The sequence below is a fragment of the Rattus norvegicus genome, chromosome 2 (genome assembly GCF_021556685.1).
Source record: "Rattus norvegicus strain SHRSP/BbbUtx chromosome 2, alternate assembly SHRSP_T2T, whole genome shotgun sequence".
Lineage (NCBI taxonomy): Eukaryota > Metazoa > Chordata > Mammalia > Rodentia > Muridae > Rattus > Rattus norvegicus.
The window spans coordinates 190,832,719-190,848,577 of NC_141535.1; positions in this window are offsets into that span (position 1 = coordinate 190,832,719).

Sequence of the window (15,859 nt, forward strand, 5' to 3'; positions counted from 1 at the left end):
GTGTTGGCAGCTCCATAGTTTTCTGTAGTCTTTTGCAGCCTAGAAAACTGTTTCCATCGAGAAGCCCCTGCTGTTTTATCCTTTACGTGTGAAAACAGATAAGCCTGTGCATGTCCACTGGGGGCTGGTGAGTAACATTGAAGTGGCGTGAGGAGAGGGAGTTTAAACAAGAGCTAATGTGGTCTGTGGGGAATAGCTGGGGGAGGGAAAGCCGCTCTGGGCTGGAAGCGAGGAGCTGGCAGAGGAATCTGTCCCATATTGTGGCCACTTAAGGCTGGAGCACACGAGTGTCTGTTGTCCGTGGTTTGAAGAACGTTCTGCAAAGAGCTGGTTTACAGAAGGGGAATTTTGATCTCGAGGAGCAGATCCGGTTTCCTGGGAACCATCTGCTTGTTTTTCTCTTTCCCAAAGAGCCCACAATCTCTTGTGGGAAAAATTCAGAATGTTATTGGCTTTCAGAGAAGAGGGGTTTGGAAATGCCAGATAAACAGAGACGGCGAGCGACAGAGTTTCGCGTTGTGCTCCCCTAGGGCTGCGGGAAGAGCCACATGGTGAAGCTGTGGGACTGTGGAGAGAAATGCAGAGATGGAACTGTGGGCTGGGGACAAAGCGACAGGGGCTCTGCTGCTCAGCCAGACCACATTCACGGTTCCTGTCACGTGAGGAGTAGGCAGTGTGTACTGCATGCATCTTGCAAAACAATGTGCAGTTCCAAGAAGGCCAGGGATATGGTAGACTCTTGGGACTCGGCCGGGCAGGTGCATTCAAGTGTGCTATGGAGATGTCACCTACAACCCAGCCAAAGCTACGTTGTTCATCTGCCCACGCTTGAAGCAAATCTTAACCGAATTCCATGCTGAAATGCTTTTGTCTGCCTGTGGCAGGAACCCAGTTTAAAATACCTCGCTCAAAATAAGGACACGATCCTTTAATTCATCCAAGCAACCAATCAATCAATAAGGCCTTCTTGAGTGCCTGCTTGGTGCCAGGAGGTGTTCTAGAAGTTTCTATATTTATTAGCAAAGAAGACAAGCCCACACGTTCTAAGGGTGATGATGGGTAGGAAGGGCCACATAGATGTAAATCCGAGTTTGTCGGGTAATGGTAAGGTGTTCTAGAGACACAAAGCAAAGCAAAGGGGCACAGTGGCAAGAGGCTCCCACGTTGGGCAGAAATGGTTTCAATGGCTCAGCTGAAGCCTTCGAGGCAAACGGGAACCAGCCATCCTGCTACTTGCAGAAGAACATAGCTGAGAGGTGGAATGGTACGTGCAAAGGTCCTGAGGTGGGAGCTAAGAGGCCAGAGAGGCTGGAGTGAGCTGATGGAGCGCAGTCGTAGGAGATGTGCTCAGAGGGGAGCAGGCGGGTGCTGAGGGTTGGGGTACTGCTCTCGGAGATGACTGTCATGTCTTTAGGGTTCTGAGAAGAGTAGCAGTCTCACTTGAGGTTTTCAAGCCTGACTTGACTGACTCTGGAATTAGGGTAGAGGCAGGGAGACCCCTATGCAGGTTACTGTGGGGTCTGAGTGGGAGGATTAGGCAGGTAGTGTGGGATGTAGAGAGAGCTCGGGTTCGGAGTGTGTCAGACGCGGTGGCGGTGTGATTAACCTGTGGGTGAGAGGCAGGTGTACGCATGGCAGAGGTTGAGGAGGGGTTCAGGCACCACATGAACGTAGACAATAAGATCAAGGCTCTGTTCTCCTGTGTCTGTTGGCATTGGTCTACTCTGGCTTCATTTTCAGCTCTCTGCATACGGTGTTAAAGATGTCCACTGTCAGCTCAGACCTGTTCCGGAAGCTCTCTCAGAGAAGAACTAAGATGATCTGGAGTTCCTGGGGTGTGTGTGGGGTGGGGCAGCCACACCTGTGTAACGGATTCTACCTGGCTGACAGACTGACTGATTAGAAGGCAGAGATTGTGGAGGGTTGGAATGTTACTAGTCCAGAACTAAATTATTGAGCTATCTGCAGTCCATTTCATAACTATTCGTTGCTCACCTCTGATCTCACATCTGGTGACTATCAGTGACACAGGTTGAAACGCATTAATAGTCTGCTAGCATCCACCAACCCAAAAGATAAGAATGACCTCCGGCAACACCTGAAACCAAGAACAGAAACATATCTGTTTTCGTTAGAATCTGCCTGCCTCTAATTTCCACCAATGTGTCCAACGATTGACCAACCTATGGCTTTTTGTTGTTATTTGGTAACTATGAAACAATTTCCATTCATTAGAACACACTGTCCAAGGACGTCTGAATCTATGTCCCAAGGCCATGGTCACTGATATTAGATATTAGACTGGCAAATTATCTTTTATTCCCTCTGAGGTGAGAACTGTTTTGTCTACAATGTGGAAGCTTTTTGTTATAGATGTCTGCAAAAAATGCCCTCTCTAATGTGACTGGCATGAACTATGTCACATGCTCACCCTGGCTCAAGGAGACTAGAACTCTGCTGACTAAATTCTGTCTGATCCTCACCTGTGGTTCCTAGATTACAGTCATCGTCCCTAAGGCATGGCGACAGGGGTGGGGGGCAGAGACAATGTCGAGAGAAACCAGGAGTGTCAATTGAGGGGGGAGGATGAATGGCCACACCATGCTCACCTTGGCCTGGGATGTTTAATGGAGACATTCGATGTGAGTGGGAAGCAAGGCACACACGAAAGGTGCCAACTGACCAACGATTGTCACACTTGGAGGTTGAAGGAAGGGTGGGGGTGGGAGTGGGGATGTTTGTAGAGTAAATGGCAACAAGGCTAATAGCAGTGGGGACCATGGAATCCAAAATTCATTTACAGTGCAGAGTAAGGAGTGGGACTAAATTTTGGACAGGTAATAGAGATAATCGAATAGCCATGGGTCACAACAGAATAAGACAGGAGTTAAATGAGGAGAATGGGCAAAATACCCAGGGGGTGCTGTGGTTCTAGCGGCCTGAGTGATAGATGGCAAATGGCCAGCATTCAGGCGGATGCTCCGGACCTCTACCAACAAACCGGAAGTTGAGAGACCTTGTCACTGCCGATGAGCACCTAATTATGTACGAGGCCCAGCCTGCTAGGTGTCTAGATCTTTCTGTTATTTGCTTCACCAACAGTCAGTGCACAGCCGCTGACAGGAAGCCATAAGCCAGTTCAGCCTTCTTTTTTCCTTCTTGCCCCGGGCTCGGCTTTCTGCTCAGGCAGTAAACCGGAAGAGTCGCCCGCCCCTGCCACAGAGGGACTCAGAGTCACTTTGGCTCTAGAGTGAGGACTGGGGCTGGGGGGGGGGGGGGAGATCCACACATAATTAAAACCTTTTTTCTAAAGGAGAAGCAAAATACAATCAACATGACTTCCCCAAAGACTGAAAGAGATCTGAAGGGAAAGAAATGGCATTTGTGTCTGCAAAGAGAAAGAGAGAAAAACAGAGACTGTTGCACCAGTTAAAGCTTTCTGAGCAAAGATACGGAAGGGGAAAATAGGAATTAGATCGCACCAGCCATGCAATTAAGAAGAATAAGATGAGCTTTTACAAATATCAGGAAAGGGAAATTATAGACAGGAAATAAGAGTTAATAAATGCAGAGGACCATGAAATGAACGGTGACCACAAACGACTGAAACACCCAATTCCACTCTTTGGTAGCCTTTAACTAGGAAAAAAAAGCGGGGGAAGAAATGGAGCAATTAAAAAGGAAGCACAACTTGAGGGAAGAGGAGGAGACACTGGGAGGACAAGCTACAGAACACAAGCACACCAGGACCTCCAGGACCAGCCCCGGCCATACACTGGCTCAAGCGGGTACTGTTTCCAGTGCTCAAGGAACAAAGCAAGGGAAGAAGAATGAGGAAGTAGGAAAGAAGGGAGGGAGGGAGGCCCAGCGTTCCTAAGCTATGCTACAGAGCTGACTTTGAATGTGAAACGACTCCTGCAGGCTCTGCAGTGAGCTCATGTTCCCAGCTGGTGGCGCTGTTTTGAAGGCCTCAGAGCCTTGAGCGAGTGGGGCCTGGCCGTCCCAATCCGTCCTTAAGACACTAAAAGGCTTAGAGGCAGGCTTTGAAGCTTCCGACCTTCCAGCTCGGCTTCCTCGTCTCCACCTGGAGAAGCCTTCCCTTAGGCTCCGGAGGTAGCAGAATGGCAGGCCAGCTGCCATGACTTCCCCACCACGGGAGACTGAAATCCCTCTGAAACCTGTGCCAAAATAAACCATCTCTTCCCTAAACTGTTTCTGTCAGGTAATTGCGCACAGCAGTAAAACACTGAGTATGGAACTCTCATGAACCATCCCCACACCCGACTACCTCTAGCCATACCCCAACTTTCAGCAGAGAGGAAGGGGGAGATCCAGCCAGTCTTCAGCGCGGTTCCTTCTGCCCTCTCTCCTCCCCTTCTCCCCTTCCTCCTCATTAACCAGGAGTCCAAGACCCTCTCTTGGGGTTTTCCCTACCTGTATAGCACACCTACAAGGATGTCTTTTTTTTTTTTTAATAGAAAGAAGAAAAGCAAGCCAGGAGCATGCTGAGTGAACAGACTGGTTAGGTGGTTTTTGCTCCAAAAAAACGTTGATTTCTGGATCTTGTAAGGTGCTAATATAGCCAGGCACTATGACAGGGACTGTGGAGCAAAGGTAAGCATGTAACAAGGGCTTAGGTGCTAAAGAGCTCCTTGCCAAGTAAGGGGACACACACACACACACACACACACACACACAGAAACACACACAGACACACACACACACACACAGAAACACACTCACACAGAAACACACACAGAGACACATTCACACACACTCATACACACACTCACACACACAAACACAAACACACAGACACACACAGAGACACATTCACACGCACTCATACACAGACACACACTCACAAACACACACACACACACACACACACACACACACACACACATCATGGTATGGTGCCTGCAACCATGGTGGATGTTCAGAGAAGGTGTCTTGGAGGCTCAACTATGTAGAAGGAGCAACTCCATCCTCATAGACCATGAAGGCTTCTAAAGGTCTCTGTGCTTGCTTTTGACAAACCGCCATAGTCTTGACAGGCAGCAAGGCCTGCTTTTCAGGGCAGCGGGAGGCCCATCTGTGAAGGGCAAGAGGCACCCACAGTGCTTGGCATTCAGCACATGAGTGGTCTGCTTTCCTTTCTAAGTCACTCCAGCACAGTCTTCCGGGGGCCTCAACACTCACCTATTCCCTGCTAGAGAATTTTTGGAATAGATTTAATTCAATCGTCAGGGCAACCCACCTCTTTTTATCAACACTCACCTATTCCCTGCTAGAGAATTTTAGGAATAGATTTAATTCAATCGTCAGGGCAACCCACCTCTTTTTATCACATTACAAAAGAAAAGATTACAGTAGGCAGATGCGATCTTGTCAGCAGCATCAAGGGGTCTCAAGTGCTACCAGCCTGGGGTGACGGCACTGGGGGTGGTGCTGGGTGGGTCATGAACCTTCTCCAGGCCAAGGTGAGCCGGAAGAGCACTGGCCCAAGGCAGAGAGGCAAACAACAGTCTGAGGACTGAGGGAAAGGGGGGCTAAGGTTAGTAGAGCTGGAACCAGGAGAATAAAGCTGGGGCAGGGATGGGAAGGAAGCTGGGAAGGGGAGCAGCTTCCAGACAAACAGGCCAAGCCCTGTCACTAAGCATGGGTGGGAGGGATTATGGTTACTCTTCGCTGTCAGCCACAACCGATGTAGAATCACAGAGAAGGCCCACCTCTGGGTGTGACACTGAGGTCATTCACAGAGAGGTAAACTGAGGAAGGATGACCCACCCTGAATGGGGACCGCGCCATCTCATCAACTGGACTCCCATAGTGCCTAAAAATGGGGAAAAGAGGAAACCGAGCAATGGTATTCATCTCTCTGACGGAGGGTACACTGTGACCAGCCACCTCGCACTCTGCCACCATGCCTCCCCTCACGCAATAAACTGTGTCCCTCAGCCCGAACCCTTCCTCAAGTTGCCCGCGTCATACATTTGGTCACAGAAATAAGAAATGTGGTGAACACAAAAAACACTGCCGTTCCATGTTACTTTTGCCAACTTTTTTTTCTTTCCTTGTAGGAACAGGCGAAGGTGATAACCAAGATCGAAGAACTAAAAAGGAGTTGTTGACTTCGTAAAACACCTTGAGAAGTCAGACAAGCAATCAATCACACAGTGTCAGAACTGGAAGGAAACTTCAGAGGGGAAAATCTCTTCCGGAACAACATTGAGAGCTGTTCAAATACCTCATGTTTCAGTCCCTGAGAGCGAACTGCCTCAAAATGCGACCCTGGCTTTGCGGGAGGTTCTGAAAGTGGGAGGGGGTGGGGAGGGACACTGCTTTCTTAAATGGAGTCAAACTGTATCTCTGAGCGACTTCCACCCATTTGGCTTGGCTCCTTTCTCTGAAGGCGGAACGGGCCAGTGTCCCTTTTAAATGTGCTGCCCAGAAAGAAACGCAGACTCCAAATGTGGTCTGATTTAGTTAGTGCCGTAGGGAATTGGGAGGGGGTGGGAAATAATAAAGCCACCAAGTTAACCAGCTTTAAAAAATGACAGACACAGAAAGTGCCGATAAGTGGATCCTTAGGATCATAGGCTAATGGGAGTCTCTGAAAATACCCAGCTGGGCTCTCTCCCACAGAGGAAACTCACACCTAAACCTGCCCAACCCACCGGGGCTGACCTGACCTATTTTCAAGGTATCCTGAAGAGAGAATTCCATGTGTGTCGACCATGGAGAGGTTTCTCACAAATCGAGCCCTATGAAATATTCTCAAATTGGTGTTTTCTCGTAGACTAATTTATTTTTGCATTTCCCGTCTCGCGTGCTATTATCTCTTCTGCCACATAAACTGTCTCCTTAATGAAACCGCTTACTGTATCATATTCAAGGAGAGTGTGTTCATCTGTTCCTGCAGGTTTCAGCTCCTACTGCATTAATTAACCAGACTTCCTCCGTTATTTGCCCCCCCCCTTTATTTTTTATTTTTGCATGGGATGCATGCTGTTAATCCTTGTATTGTTGCATGGCTTTTTGTGAGACTGATGCATTCTCAGAAGTGAGGGGCAAATCCAATCTCTGTCATATGAGTCTCTCTTCAATTACCAGTGCCTTCCAAACGCATTTTGAGTGCTTGTGATTCTGAGTCGCTGTCTGGGGCAGCCATGGGAGAAGCTCTTGGAGCCAGGGAGGATAATGTCCCAATTCGGGTGGGTTGGCACGACGGTGCCCCAACATTGTAAGAGTTGGGAACTGCACTCCATTCCTGCAGCCCCAAAACCGAGCCATGTCTCCCTGTCTTCAGAGTGAAGAATCCCTTTAAAAAGTGAATGCTCTTCTCGGTGGTTTTAAAAAACATGTTCTCAAGTCCCTGCATGAACATTCTTACAAGGGACACACCATCTACCAATTCCCTTATTGCCTTTTTTATCAAACCTTCCCCGGTTCTCCTCTGCAGCCCATTCCTGTCTGGTACACAATAGAGGTTTGCGTCTGTGCAAGCAACCATGATGGCCTCACCAGGTTCCTGCTCTAATGGGCCAAGCTGTCTCTCATTAACATTTAAATGTCTCCTCCTGAGAGTAGCGCACATAGTGATGTCTAAAATCCTGGCCTTAGGGAGGCTGAGGCAGGAAGATTTGATCCAGGAAAGCCTGGGCTATAAAGTAAAACCTGTCCCAAAGGCATTAAAATCATTAATTAATATAAATTAAATATAAACATATTTAATAAAATATATATTACATTACTATGTATTATGTATTATATATTATACAAGAATATTTAAGAATATATTGTATATTATACATAATGCATGGTGTATATTTTCTGTTATATTAAATATAATGTATAAATATGTTAAAAATAAATAAAAATTTTTAAAAAATCATTCATTAATATAGTAAAACAAATTATCTCCTCCTCACTTCCCTGCTTGGGCCTCCTTTAGAAGACTAAACTAGAACTTTTTTTTTTAATATTTATTTATTTATGTATTATGTAATTCTGTAGCTGTCTTCAGACACACCAGAAGAGGGCATCTGATCTCATTACAGGTGTTCTGTGAGCCACCATGTGGTCGCTGGGATTTGAACTCAGAACCTCTGGAAGAGCAGTCAGTGCTCTTAACCACTGAGCCATCTCTCCAGCCCAAGACTAGAACTTTTAAAAAATTGTTCTAAGCGTCCAGTCTTGAGTACCACGGTGCACACGAGGAAGACAGTGGGCAACTCATGGAGTCAGTCCTCTTCTCCTACCTACATGAAGATCAAACTGGGCCACTGGGCCAGTAGAGCAAGCATCTCCACCCTAAGCCCTCTCAGTACCCTACATTGGGGTTCTTGTATGTTCTAGACCATCCATCTCTCTGTCTGACTTGAGTCCCTCAAGACATCACAGCCATAGGCTAAGTGCAGCAAGGACAGCTGCCTGTGCACCCCATTGGGAAGTCCTTCCTGAGGCTACGTGGATCACATTGCTGCAAATTCTGGAGACCCCGGTGTATAATGGCAATAGTTCTTAGGGTCCACAGGGTTAGAAACGGAACCATAGAAAAAATGTCCTCAAATGTTTTTAAAGCTCAGTGAAAAGTGCATATGCAGCAAGTTAAGGCTTATGCAGACTCATGATCGGGTTTCCATGATGCCAGCCCCATGCCCTACTGGAGGTAAAATGATGTGGTTCAGTATCCAAACCAGTCAGAATTCTTTGTTGCAAACAATTGAAATCAAGTTCAGCTGACATAAATAGGAAGATTGTGATGGAGAGAAGTCAGCAAATGGGGACCACAATCTGGAATTAGGGCAATCAGATTCCACTGGCACCTCCCTTCCGGAACATGGACAACTACTTCATAGCCGAGTGAGTTGTAAGCCATCTGGCTTCTCTGTGTAACTCAGGGGCAAACCCCACGGGAAACTATGCAGCTGGTAATTCGGAGGTATGCTCACATCCAATTGATGTAGGGCGGGACAGCAAGGATCAGATATCTCTTTTCTTAGGAGAATTCCCCCGCAATCTGTTGCTGGGCAGTTTCCCAAGAGAAAGATGTTCAGTGGTTGCTGAATAGCTTTCTTTTAAAGTTCTGTTTGATTTTTAGTAATTTGTATGAGTTTGTCTCTGTGTGGTATATACTCGTGAGTACGGGTACTCTTGCAGGCCAGAAGAGGGCATTAGGTACCCTGGAGCGGGGTGAACTAATGGTAGTTTGTGAGCCTCCTGAACTCTAATCTGTGAAGAGCAGCAGGTGCTGTTAACCACTGAGCCGTCTCTCCATCCCCAAGGGGTCTTCCTGATGAGCAAAACAGCAGCCTTGGTGGTACACGCGGCCAATCAGTGAGCTGAAGAGGATGAAGCAGAAGATGGAATTTGAGACCAGCCCGAGAAGAGGAGGGAAGTGATCTATTAGGTAAAACTTAGTCAGTGGTGGGACCGAAGAGATAGCTAAGCAGTCTATGCTCTTGCAGAGATGGGGAAGGGGACAGGACTGGACCACACTCAATCACGCAGGTTAGATGGCTCACAGACCTCTGTAGCCCAAGTTCCAGGGGGATCCGAAGGCATCTGCACTCAAGCTCGCGCTCTCTCTCTCTCTCTCTCTCTCTCTCTCTCTCTCTCTCTCTCTCTCTCTCACACACACACACACACACACACACATTCATACATAATTAAAAATTAAAAATAAGAAGTAGTTTTGCAGATGCTGCTGTCCCCTGTCACCTCTTGCTGCAGCCATGGTCAATCCCACCGCATACGTCGATGTTGGGCCGTGTCTCCTTCAAGCTGTTTGCAGACAAAATTCCAAAAACAGCAGAAAACTTTCATGCTCTGAGCACTGGAGAAAAAGGATTTGGCTGTAAGGGTTCCTCCTTATAGAATTATTCCAGGACTCCTGTGCCATGGTGGTGATGTCACACAGCACGGTACACAGCAGGTCCACCTACGGAGAGAAAGTTGAAGATGAGCACTTCATCCTGGCGCATACGGGTCCTGACAGCTTGTCCATAGCAAATGCTGGATCAAACACAAATGCTTTCCAGTTTTTCGTCTGCACTGCCAAAGCTGAGTGGTCTGATGGGAAGCACGTGATTAGGGCTGAGTGGGCTGATGGGAAGCACGTGATTAGGGCTGAGTGGGCTGATGGGAAGCACGTGATTAGGGCTGGATGGGCTGATGGGATGCACGTGGTCAAGACTGAGTGGTCTGGTGGGAAGCATGTGATTAGGGCTGAGTGGGCTGATGGGAAGCACGTGATTAGGGCTGAGTGGGCTGATGGGAAGCACGTGGTCAAGACTGAGTGGTCTGGTGGGAAGCACGTGATTAGGGCTGAGTGGGCTGATGGGAACCACGTGGTCTTGGGGAAGGGAAAGAAGCATAAGGATTGCGGAAGCCATGGAACGCGCTGAGTCTGGCAAGACCAGCAAGGAGATCACCGTGGACAACTCTAATGCTTTGGACTTGCATTCCTTCTGTAGCTCAGGAGAACGCCCCAACCCTATCTGTGCGCAATACCCTGCAATCTCTGCTCTCACTGAATTTCTCACTGAATTTTCCTCATTCTCCTCCAGGTTTGGCTGGATTTCAGAGTAAAGTTTATGATTATGAATACAAACTAAATAACTGTTAAAAATAAGAAATAAATCTTTAAAAACATAACCAATGGTAGAAAAACTCCATGAAGAATGGAGTTTTCTTCCAGATCCATGGAAGAAAAAAAAAGACAATGAATGATCCTGATAAATGAAGAATAGTTAAAACTCAGAGGGAAACGTTCGAGAAAACAGAAGTCCTGCACTGTGGCTCCCAGGTTTCCAGGTGCCTTGCAGTCGGGACACACAAGCAGGGATCTGTGGTCCCTTTGCTTCACTTGATTTTTTCCAGGACTTGGAATTGTGGATTCGACAACACTTGACAATACCTTGTTTACAGCTGCTGTGTGAGAGAGAAAAGAAAGAGCGTAACATCTTAACCATGACATGGAGATTTATTTCCCATGAAAATCTGGATGCGGGCAGTCCTGGGCTGGTCTGTTGGTTCTGTGGTGTCCACAAGCCCAGGCATCTGTATTGTTTTCTTTGTCATCATTAGTAGTATATTGCTCCTAACCACAGGGACTCTTCAGAGCTGCTGGAATTCCAGCCACTGTGTCCACACTCCAGACAGGAAGCGGTCAGAATGCAAAAGGACAAATGGCAAACAAATGGCCACAACAGACAGATCCGGGCTCTCTTGATGATCCTGAAACTCACAATTACATTTAACAATGTCTTTACAAGCTATAAGCCAGCCTGGGGAAGGTTCACTGCCACCCAATAAGGACCGGGCAATTAGCAGCCCAGGAGAGCCCAGAGGGAGATGGAGGTCTGGTGGATGGTCTTTGTCTCCTTTTGCTTCTACTTCGTCCCTTCCACGAGTCCCTTTGGGTGGTGTCGCTTAGAAGCAATGAAACCCCTGTGATGACAACTCTGTGTCCTGTTTCTGTTTCTGCATCACAGGGCAGCGCAGTTGAGAAGCAAAGCCAGAAATTTGGCTGGGCAGAGCATTGTACAACCACTTCATCTCCAACAGCTCCCCTCTTTCTCATAGCTACTCCATGAGATGCACAGTGGCACCCACTGAGGAGCCAGTGCTGATCAGGAGCTAGCTTGCCCATGGTGAGTGGGAAGGCAGCTTAGAGACCAGTGTTAGGCTGACTCATAAACTCAAGCTCTCAGCCAACATCCCGCAGGCACAACACTGCCCCACCTTTAATCCCAGCACTGGGGATACAGAGGTAGGTAGATCTCTGAGTTCAATGTCTATATTTAAAGTTCTGGGGACACTAGGGCTGCATAATGAGACCCTGTCCTGAGGAGGAAGAGAAGGAGGAGATAGAAAAGGAAGAGGAGGGGGAAGAGGAAGAAGACAAGGAAAAAGGAAGAGGGGAAGAGGAAGAAAAGAAGGAAAAAGGAGGAGGGGAAGAGGAGAAGGAAGAGAAAGAGGAATTATTTCATTCTTTAGTTAGTTGAGGTGGATGTCAGTGACCATACTTGAGTATTTTCAACATAAAAGAGACTTCTAGAAGATGATATACGTGGGATCCCGTTACAAAGGGAAGTTAAGGATCAATTCCTTCATTACCACCTCTTCCTCTTATTTCAATTGCTTTTCCTCATTAAGCCATCAGCTCTACCCTGCAAAGGGATGGAGGAAATTCCAGAAAAGAGCCAGTGGAAGTCAGAGATGGTGCCCTGTACCATTTGCCCTCTTTACTTGGTGACAGAGGATTGCTAGAGAGCTTCCTAGAGGATGGACTGAATGTCTGGGCCCGACCTTGTGGGCCTCTCAGCCTTTTGCTTCTTTCTTTCCTCCATTTCTCCCTCCACCCCCCTTCAACACATGTGGAGTGCGCTTCTGTGCAAGCCTCCTCTTTGAAAAGGTCACAACACTCCCAGCTGTGGCAGGAAGATGTACGGAACACATTTGCATCTTTTCTCGCTTGTTGCCCTAATTACACATAATAAAGGTATTTAGTTCTAGAAGAATAGCTGGTGAGCCTGAACTATCATAAAAAGGGCCTGCCAAGAGCGGTTTCCTTTGTCAAGAGACAACTTGCTTACAGACAGTGGGAAGCCGTGATTCACCCTCAAACCACAAGTGTTGCTACAAGAAAATCAATTCGTGGGAAGTGACTGTTGCGCAAACTTTTAAGAAATGACAACGTCCCAAGTTCTTGGTGGTTTTCCATGACTGCTACCAATGCCTTAACTAAATATATGGTGACAGAAAACCACCGCAGAACACACCGGGACTCATTTATCAAGGATCAACAACCTTTGATTGTGTCAGGCTGCCTATTTTTCCAAATAAAGTTTTATCAGAACACAGCCATGCTTAGTCACTGACATAACTTTTATCGATGTCTTTGCACTTAGAGCCTGCAAATTCTACAATACTACCCAGATGACCATTGGTAGATAGTACATTGTTCTGATACTAGAGTGCCAGGGAGTCCTAGAGAGCTGCTGGTCTTCGGTCTACATGGAATCCTGAGATCGTGAGCTTTAATACCTGCTAGGGAGAGTGAGGGCAAGCGGAAGTGGAAGTTTCTGGTTTCTTTGGAGACTCGGTTGAGTCATGTGATGTTTTTCTGTGAAAGGGCATGTGATGTTGTGCTGTAGTGGATGTTTGAGAGGGTGTGTGATATTTAGAAAGAGTATAAATATAACATCACAGAGTGTAGGAGGATGACCGTGCATTGGTTCACCTTGCAACACCTTGCTGGTCTTCGGTGACCTTCGCTTATCATGACTTTGTAGAGAGACATGCCAGAGAATCTGGTGGTATTCCAGCTGCTTCTTGCCCCTTCCACAGACTCAGTCAACCCTTGTGATTTCTTCTGGATGAAGCCGCTGCTCCTGATTCGAGTTTGGTGTTTTGGACTGGACTGCTGATATCCTCACAGCAAAGATTAGAATCATCCCCAAAAAAATACTTCTACGCGGGCCCACATCCCCTATTTCCAATCAACCTTTCTTTTCCTTTACTTGTGGTAGGTGGGCTAGAAGGGGGTTGAAGATTTAAGAACCATTATTAAAGCAGGGTTTGAAAGTAGGCTTGAGTTTCAGCTGATTCCAGATATAGTCAAGTTAATTACCAGGATTAACTATCACAGAGGGTAGCACCACCCTTTTCTCCCACACCTTGATCTCCCATAGCAGCCCCTCACTTGGGTCGTCTCATGATCTCTTCTTCCCACTCTCAATGCTCAAAGCTGGAAAAGGGGATCCTAGTTCACAGAATACCCCCAATTCTTCAGGTGACCTGCAGAGCCCTCCATCAGCCACCCACCAACAACCATGCTACTTTACAGTGTGTTGGATCCTCACGGCTCCCTCTCCTCCAGACGCCACTACCTTCTCATGCACTCCCACACTGCCACACACCTGTCCACCAAGAGGCAGAGGTGACTAGTAGGCCTCTAAAACTGTCTGTCACTGACTGGCCTTCCTGTGGGAGGCAGCCACTCAGTCAGGTTCTCTGACATTTAGAGGTGACAGACCATGTGACATTCAGAGGTGGCCGTGAGACTGAGTTCCCCTACTCAGCCATGACAAAAAGTGATGTTCTTGGGATGAGAGGACAGGAAGGTCTTTCAAAACAAAACAAAACAAAACAAAACAAAACAAAACACTAACAAACTCCTGTATTTTCTCTCACGTCATTCTGGCTTACTTGGTAGGAAGGATTTGGAGTTCTTTGTCAATAGGGAAGCCACAAGGCACAGGTTTGGTGCCTGGACAACATAGCACCAGGCTGGTGGATAAACAAGAAGCAAGCTCTTGGGGCTGGAGAGATGACTCAGTTGCTATGCTCTCCCAAAGGACCCAAGTTAGGTTCTCAGTACCCATGTGAGGTGGCAGATTTCTGCTTTTCTTCACAGCGCACATCATCTGACACAGATGGTCTTGATTACGAATTCAATTGGCTTGAGAGACACAGGATTAGGATAGCACCCCTGAGTATGTCTGTGGGCTGCCTCCAGAGGCAAGAAGGTGATTAGGGCTCTGACCGACAGGGGACATGATCACTGATGGATGCAGGAGGTAAGTGGAGTAATTGGGGGGGTGGGCACTGGAGACCTGGTGGGCCTCGTTGGGAGAAGTGTGCATGGAGGTATGCGGACTTCTTCCTGTGAATGAACCAGCCAGCCACCCCATGGGCTATCTTTCTGAGTCTGTGCGTGAGGATCAGTAGGGAAATCTGCTTGGGATAAGAAGGAAAACAAGGGACACAAGGTGCTTACTTCTGAAACTTTTAAATGTTAATTATTTTAAAATTATTTATTTTATGCGTATGGGTGCTTTGCCTGCATCTATTATATATAGGGAATGGGTGAAGTCCTGAGAGACTGAAGATCTGAGGGAGTGGGTACTGTGTGACCTGAGTTGGCCACGTCAAGGACACAGCAATCAGACCTATGGGAAGCTCAGAATATGTCTTTCCTCCAGGTCAGGTTTGAAAGGCAGAGCCTTCCTCTGCCCAAATATGTGACCTTTGTGTACAAACACTGGCAACTTCAGCTTCCTCCTCCCGTATGCTTACAGCCTTGAGATGCTTGCCCATAGACGCCCCCACCAACCCTAGCTAACCCCTCCCCCTATGCTATACACAATAAATGTAGCGAGGTTCTGGGTTGTTGTTGTAGCTTGTAGACTCCATAAGAGTGTGCACAGCATACCTGACCCCAACTTTTCTCCGTGTATGTCTGCCATTTCTTTAGGGTTTGTCTCTTATCATTCCTTCTCCACCAGGCAGAGTTCCAGGACCAGGCTGTGCAGGACTTGGTAATGTGTCTGTGCACCATGTGTGTGTCTAGTGTCCTCAGAGGCCAGAAGAAGGTGTCAGCTCCCATGCGACTGGAGTTACAGACAGCTGTGAGTGCCCTTGTGGGTGCTGGGAATTAAACCCAGGTCCTCTCAGAGAGCAGCTAGTGCTCTTGGCCACCGAGCCATCTCTCCAGCTCCTAACCATTATTGACTTTTAAGATATTATTTTGAAGGATAGCAGGATGTTGGGGCTAAGAGCAGTTGGTGCTCTTGCAGAGAACTCAGGTTCAGTTCCCAGTGCCCACGTGGTGACAGCCATCTAGAACTCCAGTTCTTAGGAGCCTAAAACCCTCTTCTGGCATCCACCAGCACCAGGCACCTGGGATGTACATACATACATACATTCATACATACATACGTACATACATATGACCAAACATTCATACACATAAGACAAAATAAACACATCTTCTAAAAGTAATTTCGTGTTTTATTTATGTGTATATGTGAATGTCTGTCGTGTGTGTGTGTGTGTGTGTGTGTGT